The sequence below is a fragment of the Acomys minous genome, assembly GCF_964271855.1.
Source record: "Acomys minous genome assembly, chromosome: 2".
NCBI classification, from domain to species: domain Eukaryota; kingdom Metazoa; phylum Chordata; class Mammalia; order Rodentia; family Muridae; genus Acomys; species Acomys minous.
This window is the reverse complement of record NC_140484.1, coordinates 65,696,980-65,707,207: the sequence shown is the minus strand read 5'-3', so window position 1 is coordinate 65,707,207 and position 10,228 is coordinate 65,696,980.

Sequence of the window (10,228 nt, the reverse complement as noted above, 5' to 3'; positions counted from 1 at the left end):
GAGAGTGAACTCAAAATGGCTTTAGGGGGCTGGAGAGATGGCTCAGTGGTTAAGAGCACTCTTTGCTCTTCCAGAGGTCCTGAGTTCAATCCCCAGCCACCACACTGTGGGTCTCAACCATCCATACTGGGATCTGATGCCCTCTTCTGGCATGCAGGTGTACATGCAGATAGAGCGCTTACATATATAAATAAATAAATCTTTAAAAAAAAAAAAGCCTTAGGGTTTTAACCTCAAAGTCTCCCTTCAGCAAGGCTGCTTCTTCTAAATATCCCCCAAAGAATGCCTCCAACTGGGGCCCCACACGTTCAAACACCTGAGCTTATGGGGGACACTTTTCATTTAAACCATCACATCCACTCTCTGTACTCATAGGCTCAAGGCCTTATTATAATGCAACATGCATTTAGCCTAACCTTCTACCTTCCCTTGAACTGCACATGCTCAGGGCGGGGCTACCGGTGTGGGGGCAGGCCTCAGGATGAGAATGGTTTTTGTACACGAACACTGGTAATCCGTGTGACGGCAGGGAAGATGAATACAACCCTTCCTGAAACCAAAACTCCAATCTCTCCACAAAGAAGCCTAGTCTTCCGGGCCTTACCACGGGCATTGCAGAAGCACGTTAGGAGCTCCACTGATCAGCTCAGATTGATCAATGAAATTTCATGAAAAGCCTAAAATATTTACTAGCGGGTTCCTTTGCACTCGCTAGGCAGCAAGTTCATCTGCTGGATACCGGGCCCGTGAGCTTGCACTGCCATGTTCTGCTCACACAGCACGAGGGGGGAAATGGAAGGCTTCACGCACTCTCCCCGTGGCCCCCTTCCAGGCCCTACCTTTCCCCATGGACCATGGAGACCACCCCCCTAGCGTTGATCTTAGCCTGGGAGGTTGGGGAGTCCTCATCAAGACTTACACCTGCTGCTGAGATGGCTCAGCAGGCAAAAGCACTTGCTGCCAAAGCTGACAACCTGAGTTTGATCCCCCTGACCCGTACAGTAGGAGGAGAGGACCAATTTCTGACCTCCAAAGTTGTTCTCTGACCTCCACACAGAGGCTGCAGCATACCACACACACACACAACACACAGACACACACACAGACTCACACACACAGACACACACACACAGACACACACAGACACACACACACAGACACACACACACACAAAGTTAAAAATATTTTAAAAGATTTACACCAAGAACTAAAAGGGTGCATGAGCCTTCTTGCAGCCATCACTGTTCAGCGACACATTGAGTGAGCATTAAAGTAATGGATGAACTTGTCTGGGACATGCAGGCTCACATAAATAGAGAGCTATGAGCCTTGACAATAACACTCCAGGCTCGCTAGCTCTTTCTTTCTTTCTTTCTTTCTTTCTTTCTTTCTTTCTTTCTTTCTTTCTTTCTTCTTCCTTAAATGAACCAAAGATCAACGTGCAACTCACCCTACGAGGCTCTATGTCAAGCAATTAGGAAACGGGATGTTGAAAATGTCTATTCAAAAATCAATGACTTTATCCTAAGAGGGGTTAGAGTGAGGAGAATCTCTCCCACCCCACTGCCCCCTGTACAGGCCTCAGAGCCACCGTGGCCAGGGGAGGCTTCAGACAAGTAAAGGGTTAAGATATGGATTAAAAAAAAACCCTCTAGATTTGAAGGAAGACCCCCTGGGTGAGCTTTTCATTGTGTCGACTAAAAATGTTTTTAAAATCAATATTACAGTATATAAAAGGATCTTCTAAAGACCGTGTCAGTCTCGTCCACAGTCAAGTGGACCACAGTGACTGATGGAAGAGGAGGTATTAGTTCTCCCAGGCTTGCAGTTAACGGGGTGGGGAGTGGTTGCGTGACCTCCCTCACGCAGCTGGAGAGCCTAACCGTAAGCCCAGCACTTGGAAGGTGGAGGCAGGAGGATCAGGAATTCAAGGTTGTCTTGGGCTACACAGTGAGTTATAGACTGGCCGGCCTCTATGAGACCCTGTTTTGAATAAACCAATAACTAAAACCCAAGCAAAATACGATGCTAGTGGTTTCTGTGGGAGACGGAAGCGCAGATCTGGCATTTCCTGTCACTTTAGTTTTTAGCCAGAGACAAGACTTTTCCTTTCTGTCCTCAGGTTGGGACTGAAAGCTATGCAGTCATATAGTAATTGTGGTAACAGCTAAGATTCATTCAACAAACACTAAATTCCTGCTGTATGTAAGTCCGGGGCTGGGTTCTAGGTTCTAAGGGATAGGCACAAAACTTGCCATCAAAGCTTTGTTCCTAGGAAGTTTATACCAAGGCAGGCCTTTCAACTTACAGAAAAAAAAATCATCTTTTTTTTTTCCGGGGGGGAGGGGGGGTGGCATGGGAGGTGAGGAAAGTGGAGTGGGGATGGGGTGGGTGAGGGGGAGGGGCAGGGGCTGGGAGGAGGAAGGAGGGCCTGAGGGGGAGGGGGAGGGGATGGGGGGTCGGGGTGGGTTTCGAGACAGGGTTTCTTTTTGAAGTCTTTGGTGGTCCTGGACTCAATTTGTAGACCAGGCTGGCTTTGAACTCACAGAGACCCACCTGCTCTGCCTCCCCGAGTGCTGAGATTAAAGATGTGTGCCACCACTGCCTGGCCTTTTTGTGTTTGTGTGTGTGTGTGTGTGTGTGTGTGTGTGTGTGTGTGTGTGTGTATGTATGCACCATCATGTGTACAAGCACATTTGTGTCACGGAATACATGTGGAGGGCAGCTGGCCATGTCAGATGTCAGTTGTCACCTTGGTTGAAAGGGGTCTCTTTCTCTTTTTTTTTCCAGCTGCATATAAACATGACCTAGCTGGCCCCCAGGCTTCTGGGGATCCTCCTGCTCCATCTCCCATAATCCTTCAGGGGCACTGGGATGGCAGATGCCTGGCTTTCTCGTGGGCTCTGGGGATTCAGACTCATGTCTTCATGCTTTTTCAGCAATCCCCATGCCCACCAGGCCATCTCCCCAGCCTGCAAAGTATTGCCAAGGCAACTTCCAGCCAGTCAGTGGTTTCCCCTGCTTTTTTTTTTTCATGGCAATATCAGTGACTGAACCCAAGGTCTTAAGCATCTTAGGAAAGTGCTCGACTCCTGAGCTACTGCCTCAGACTTGATTGATCGTCAGAAGGGCTATCCTGTGCTCATTTCTATGCTTTTTGATTGGAACTATGCTTGAGTGTTCACTTCTGTATCACGCAGTGCGTTGGTGTTTCTACTGCAGTCTATGACAGTAAAGGAAAAACAAAACGCAGTTTGCCATCTAAAAATCAATCTCACGGCCCTCTACTAATATATGTGCATGTGTATATATAATTATATGTAATGTATATTGAGTTAGTTATATAATATGTAACAGTAATTTTATTCTCATTCAGTTGTTGTTTGTGAGGCTAATTGCCTCCTTCTGCTAACCTAGGCTTAGTCCTGGAAGCTTCGAGCCTCTGTACAATCTAACCTAGGTCTAGAATGTTTTCAGCCTCTGAGACTTACTGCTTAATAAGCTCACTCTTGCTTGTTCTTTCTGAGCTCTGGACTGGCTGGTTCAACTCAGCTGTTCTGCCTGGAACTCTTCTCCCAGCTGACTTATTTAATCCGGCTTCTCTCTTGGCCTGGAATTGCTCTGCTTGGCCTCAGACTAACTCAGCAATTGGCTCTAATCTTCTGGATTCTTCTCATTTTTTGGCCTGTTCTGCCTTCACCTGAGTTCTCTCTCCCTGCAACCCACCTCTCTATTGCTGTCCTGGTAGAATTGCCACCTCTCCCTAAGCAGCCTCTCTTTCCTCTCTCTCTTCCTGTGAGAGTTGGCACACCCTATTCTATCAAATCTTCTCTGATCGTCACCTTTTCTGCTATTCAATTAGACATCACTTTCAAATATGGGTGCTTCCTTCTACAAACTAACTTTACCTTCATTTGGGATTAAAGGCACGTACCACCATACCTGGATCTAAGCTTTTCTTTACCTGACACTTTCTCTATACAAGGTTGGCCTTAAACTCAGATCTTTTTGCCTCTGTCTCCTGGATTAAAAGCAAGTTTGTATTCTAGCCTGATCACACAGACCTAGATCATCTTTGGATGTGATCTCTTGCCAGTACAGTCATGTTCTGAATTAATATTCTTCTACAACAATATGTAGTGACTTGAAGTTTGAAAAAGTCCTCTTAAATTAGGCCAGCTTAAGTGGAAAGTGATACAGAGTAAAGAGAGACCAAGGCCTTCTGGCTGGGTGTCAGGGAGGGTGTCACAGAGGAAGTGACGTCTAAGATGGGGCCTGATGACAGAGGGATGCTATGGGTTTGTGACATAATAACTCATGTTATTAAATTTCTTTCTTTTCTTTTTTTTTTAGTTAGGATTGTGATAGTGTTTTTGTATTTATTTATTTTTATTTTATATACCTGTGTGTATATATGTACACTCTATGCATACAGGTACCTATGGAGGACAGATGAACTTGTTGTATGCCTTGGATCTGGGATTACTGATGATTGTGAATCATCATATGGGTGCTGGGCACTGAACCTGGGTCCACTGCAAAAGCAATACATCTTACTTATTTATTTATTTAGGTTTTTCAAGACAGAGTTTCTCTGTGTAACACCCTTGGCTGTCCTGGACTCACTTTGTAGACCAGGCTGGCGTCAAACTCGGAGATCCACCTGCCTCTGCCTCCCGAGTGCTAAGAGCATTAAGTCTTAACTGCCAAGTCAGCTCTCCAACCCCTAATTTTAACTACCATCTGGCCACCGCCTGGAATCCCTTGGGAAGAGAGTCTTACAGAGGATATATTTGGGCTGTGGGCATGAGTGCGGGGCCTGTCTTAATTGTTAATTGAGGTGAGAAAATTCACCTTGAGTGTGGGGCAGCATTTTGTAGGCTGGGCCCTGATCCGCAACATAAAAGAGAGAAGGAGAGCTGAGCATGAGCAGTGGCAGGCAAGCGTCACATGTCAATTCTCTCTGCTCGTGACTGTGCCTATGCCACATGAAGTTCCTGCCTTCACTTCCCTGCAACGAGCGTAGCCTGGGAATGTAATGTAAAGCAAACCCCTTCCTCTCTATGTTGATTCTTGTCCGGGCACTCCACCACAGTGGCAGGAATGAGGGGGTCTCTCTGTACAGCCTTCCTGTACAGAGACTTCCTTTTCAATGGACATTCCCACCTATGGCTGTGCTGGCTTGTCCTTACACACCTGTGAACTAACCAGACTAAGTATCACGCTGATGACATTTTATCAAAAGGGGACCCAGAGACTTTGTGTATTAGTTTTTTAGTTTCTGCTGCCACAAAACACCTGACAAAAATAACGTAAGAAAGGGAGGGTTTATTTTTCTGTAAGCAGGAAATGACAATACTTCCAGGAGAAAGAGACAGCCCCTTTGGAGAACCATTGCACTCTGTCAGTGACACTCCCCTCTGCCAGCTTTGAAAAGCCCTAGACCCCATTTTGCACCCCAAGACCACCTCTCTGGGTTCAGCTACAACTCTGAATTTCAGGAGCACTGGGTGCACTGTCCCTCTCCCCCTCTGTCGCAGTGCTGAGGCCTCCTGGACCAAGCCCATTCTACCCTCTCTTGATCCCAGTTGTTCTGGCCCCAGGACTCGCTGGACCAGAAGTGGCCAGACAGGCAGCATTCAAGAGCAAGGTCTAAGGTCACTCCAGTCCTAGGTACTTGCCCCAGCTCCTGCTTCTCTGACACGGGGGTGGGGTGGGGGGGTGGGGTGGGGGGGTGGGGGGGAAGGGTGGGGGTGGGGGTGGCGGGGCATGAAGATGCAGCTGGCTTTCTGCTGGCTCCAGGTTGCCAGGACCTTGAGGTGACATCAATCTCAGTAGCCAGTTAGGCTGCCCCTTGCCCATTGCCTACCAGCTTTTCAACCTTGGCCACAGACTCGGTTTGAAGATGTGGTCCATCATGATGCAGAAGGCATGGCAGCAGAGATGAAAGGCAGGTGGTCGGTCACATGGTGCCTGCCATCAGGAACTGGGGAAAAGAATGCGGGGGCTCAGCTGGCTTGCTTCTTTTTATTTAACCTACAGGTGGGCGCCACCAACATTTAGGGTGGGTATGCACACTTAACTCAATCTAGAACGTCCCTCACAGACACACCCAGAGGCCGATCTCCTACGTGATTCTAGAGCTTTGTCAGGTTGACAATATGAACCTTCACGTGGCGGAAGGAAAGACCTTGTCTGTGGAACCACAGCGTGCAGGCTTTGGCAGAGTCAGGTATGAACTGCAGTCTGCTGTCCGCAGCCTCTGAATCACCCTGGCAGTGGGCAGTTGGGGGGTGAATCTCTGAGTGGTGCTTGGTGGTGAGAGCTGGGGTCCCGAGTAACTGCTTTGAGCTTAGCTCTTGTCCACCTTCTTCCGTTCAGACGGCAGCCCTGGCTGATGCGTCTCTGAGCCCTAGCTGGGTCAATCCTCTGCCGCCTCTCTCCAGAGGGAAGCCTGGATTTGTCAACATTAAGCCTCCCACTCAACCTACATAACCATGGCTCCTGCCCTCCAGAAACCTGGTGAATCTGACCTCCCTGTGTGGAGCCCGCAGCTCAAGCGGAAGCCTTCTGCTCCCCAAGCACACGCTCTGTCCTTTCCCCACACCAGGCTGGCTCACCAGGCTCATCTGTTTGACTTCCTTTCTCTCAAAGAACTTACAATTTAATCAGGAGCCCCTAATAGTACACGCATTGTAAATTGCAATCATTCGTTGTATCTAGCCTGGGGCTTTTCTGTCTTTTAGAAATATCAGGGCTATTTCCTTCTTTTAAGAGTTTATGTTACTAAAAACAAAAACAACAACAACAACAACAAAAAAACTTTACAAATAATGTTTGCTGTTTAATGTTCTCTCCCTGAAATATCAATCTGTGGAAAAATAGAAACTCCTTTTTTTTTACAATTCATCTTTAGGATGGAGTTCCAGTTTCTTATAATGTAATGAGTGTACTGCAGATAATGGTCCAGCCGTGCAAATGAAAGGCACATATAATCAAAATGATAATGGAGCGTATTGTACTGCTTGTATAATAAAATCCATACCAGTATGGAAATCATATCTCAAGGCGACATTCCTCTCTTTGATTTTTGTCATAATTGTACATGTAAGAGCAGGGCAGTGAGAAGTGGGGGAAACGAAAGTCTTTATGGCTTCATTAGGCAGCTGGTGCTCTGACGGTCCAGCTTGTCAACAGCCAGTCTTTAATTTTTTGAGGGAGCTTACCCTCTACTCACCGAAGTGATTTACAGCTCATGGCCACTTTCTCCTCAGCCCTCTCTCTGTGAAAGGCACAGTGAGATTAAACGGGATTTGCAGGGACCCTCTGGACTTAGCACCTTCTGTCTGCTGTGTCACCAAAAATCTCGGGGTTTGGGTCAAATGGGAGCTAGGTCCTCACTGGGGCCTGAGAAAGCCTCAGGTTGGATGTGGCACCCTGATCTGCAGTGTGCAGAAATTTGGGCCTTGAAGTGTGGATGGTCAGCATACACCAGCTGGTGACGATTGCTCACTCTCCTGTTGGCTCATGCACTTGCCTCAAGGATGACCTTGGATTTGACCTCTCTACACTGCTTAGGTCCAGGCCTTGTGGAAGCCATCCCCCAATTCTCTTTCAACTACCTAGAGCGTGTTTTGCTGTGTGGTCAATCTAGGTGGGTACAGGAAGGCCTGGTGGCTATGGGGGTGGGGGGGAGCAGGTCTGAAGGACAACTGTTCTGGAAGTTTTGGTTTCTCAGTTATGTTATGTAAACATGTTTTTGTTTTAATCCCAGGTGTGGGCTATAGGATTGTCTGTAGTATCAGACTATTTGCCTCCTGCAGCTCAGAGAGAGAGGGAAGGGGAGAGAGAAGGAAGGAGGGGGGGGAGAGAGAGAAGAAAGAGAGAGAGAAAGACAGACAGAGAGAGAGAGAGAGAGAGAGAGAGAGAGAGAGAGAGAGAGAGAGAGAGAGAGAGAGACTGTAGGGCTCAGAGAAGGCTGCTAGTGATCCCCCTCCCCCAATTACTGTTGATGCAGTTTGATGAGAAGTTGAAGATAACCTGAAATGAGGGATTAGATTTGGCCCAAGGAACCCAACAACCCCAAACAGCAGGAAATAGCCAAAGAGACCTATTGCCCTTCTCCCCACTAACCTTCTTTCTCTCCTACCTGGTGTTGGGGTGTTGGAAGGGATTGGGGTGGAGAAGGGAAAAAGATATAGGAAACCAAAATAAAAACAGATTTTAAAATTATTATTATTATTATTATTATGATGATGATGATGATGATGATGATGATAATGATGATAATGATGATGATGATGATGATGTTTTTCAAGATAGTGTTTCTCTGTGTTGGTCTTGGCTGTCCTGGAGTTGCTCTGTAGACCAGGCTAGCCTCGAACTGACAGCAATCCACCTGTCTCTGCCTCCCAAGTGCTGGGATTAAAGGCGTGCCACCACACCCGGCAAAAATAAATTTTAAGCAAAAATATATATTTAAAACATGCCAACAGACAACCATCAGAAGCTGGGTAAGGAGCCCTCCCTTACCCTCCACCCCCTGCTTTTTTTTTTTGTTTGTTTTTGGAGACAGGGTTTCTCTGTGTAGGCCTGGCTGTCCTGGACTTGCTTTGTAGACCGGGCTGGCCTCAAACTCAGAGATCCACCTGCCTCTGCCTCCCTGAGTGCTAGGATTACAGGTGTGTGCCACTCTGCCCGGCCCAGGTAGATATTTTTAAAATATTCTCTCTCCATAGATAAGGACAAAGTCCTCGGACAAGGTTATAGAGCTGGTAGGCAATTGGGAAGGGCTGACCTAACTGACTAACAAGGTCCATGTCACCCTAGGTTCCTGGGAACCTGGAGGCAGCAGAAAGCCAGCTGGGTCTGCATGCCCCCTATGTCAGAGAAGCAGGAGCTGGGACAAGTACCTAGGACTGGAGTGACCTTAGACCTTGCTCTTGAATGCTGCCTGTCTGGCCACTTCTGGTCCAGCGACTCCTGGGGCCAGAACAACTGGGATCAAGTGAGGATAGGATGGGCTTGGTCCAGGAGGCCTCATCACTGTGATGGGGGAGGGGGCAGTGCAGCCAGTGCTCCTGGAGGTGTCAGCTTTGGGCAAGGACTAGAAGAAGCTAGGAAGTTCAGAACTGTTAGCTGAGCCCAGGGAAGTGGTCTTGCAGTGCATGATGGGGTCTAGAACTGTCAGAGGGCCACTGGGGAGTCTCACTGATGGGGTGCAACGCTGGGTGGCTTGTGGTTCTCCAGAGGGGCTGTCTATGTCTCCTGGAGGTATTGTCACTTTCTGACCCTTCTGTGACAGGAGTCCCCTGGCTAGCTTGTTGTACAAGCAGATGTTTATGGCTTCTAGAGCAGTAGATTCTCTGTGGGAGTGGCTCAGGAATCAGTACAGTTAATAATCAAACAAACAGGGTGACCCTGCACCTGTTATGAGATACAGGAACAGGTGGAAGAGAGGTTGGAGGGTTGTCAAGGGCCTTTGAGCAGGTGAGGAATGAAGCTTTGCAAGGCAGGTGCTCTTATTCAAATTCATAAAAGCATCAGGGAGAGTGGAGTCTGGACTCTCCCAGCTCCTAGGAATTTGTTGGGGTTAGCTCATGTGTTTGAGCGCTTGGTCCCTAGCTGGTAGCTGCTTGGGAGGACTGTGAAACCTTTAGGAGGTGTGGCCTTGCTGGAAGAAGTGGGTCATCATCATTGTCATCGCTGTTTTTAGCTTTATTACTATTATTATTTTTTATTTTATTATTTATTTATTTATTTATTTATTTATTTATTTTTAGCTTTATTATTCTTGTGTGTGTGCAGTGTGCCTGAGAGCTGGGGGGATATGCTGTGCCACAGTGCATTTTTAAAGTCAGTCTTTTCTTCCACCTTCATATGGGACTGTGGGATCCAGGATTGAAGTTAGGGCCGTGAGACTCGCATGTGAGTGCCTTTGCTACTGAGCCACCTTGCTGGCGCGGGCCTTGAGGTTTTATAGTCACATTCCACTTCCTGTTCACAATTGCTGCATGACCAGGTGTGTTCACTCTTGTTGCTAAGCCTCCCACTAAAGTTCCTCTCCCCGGGGAGGCATAAGCAATGTGTATCCCTCCTCTCAAGGTTCCCCTGGACAAACTGAGGTACTGTTCCATCAAAGTTCATGCTGGGGAACCAACGAGTTTTATTACGGAGCAACGGGGGTTATAGGCAGGAGCATGGGTGGCCTTAAAACAGCCACACTGGA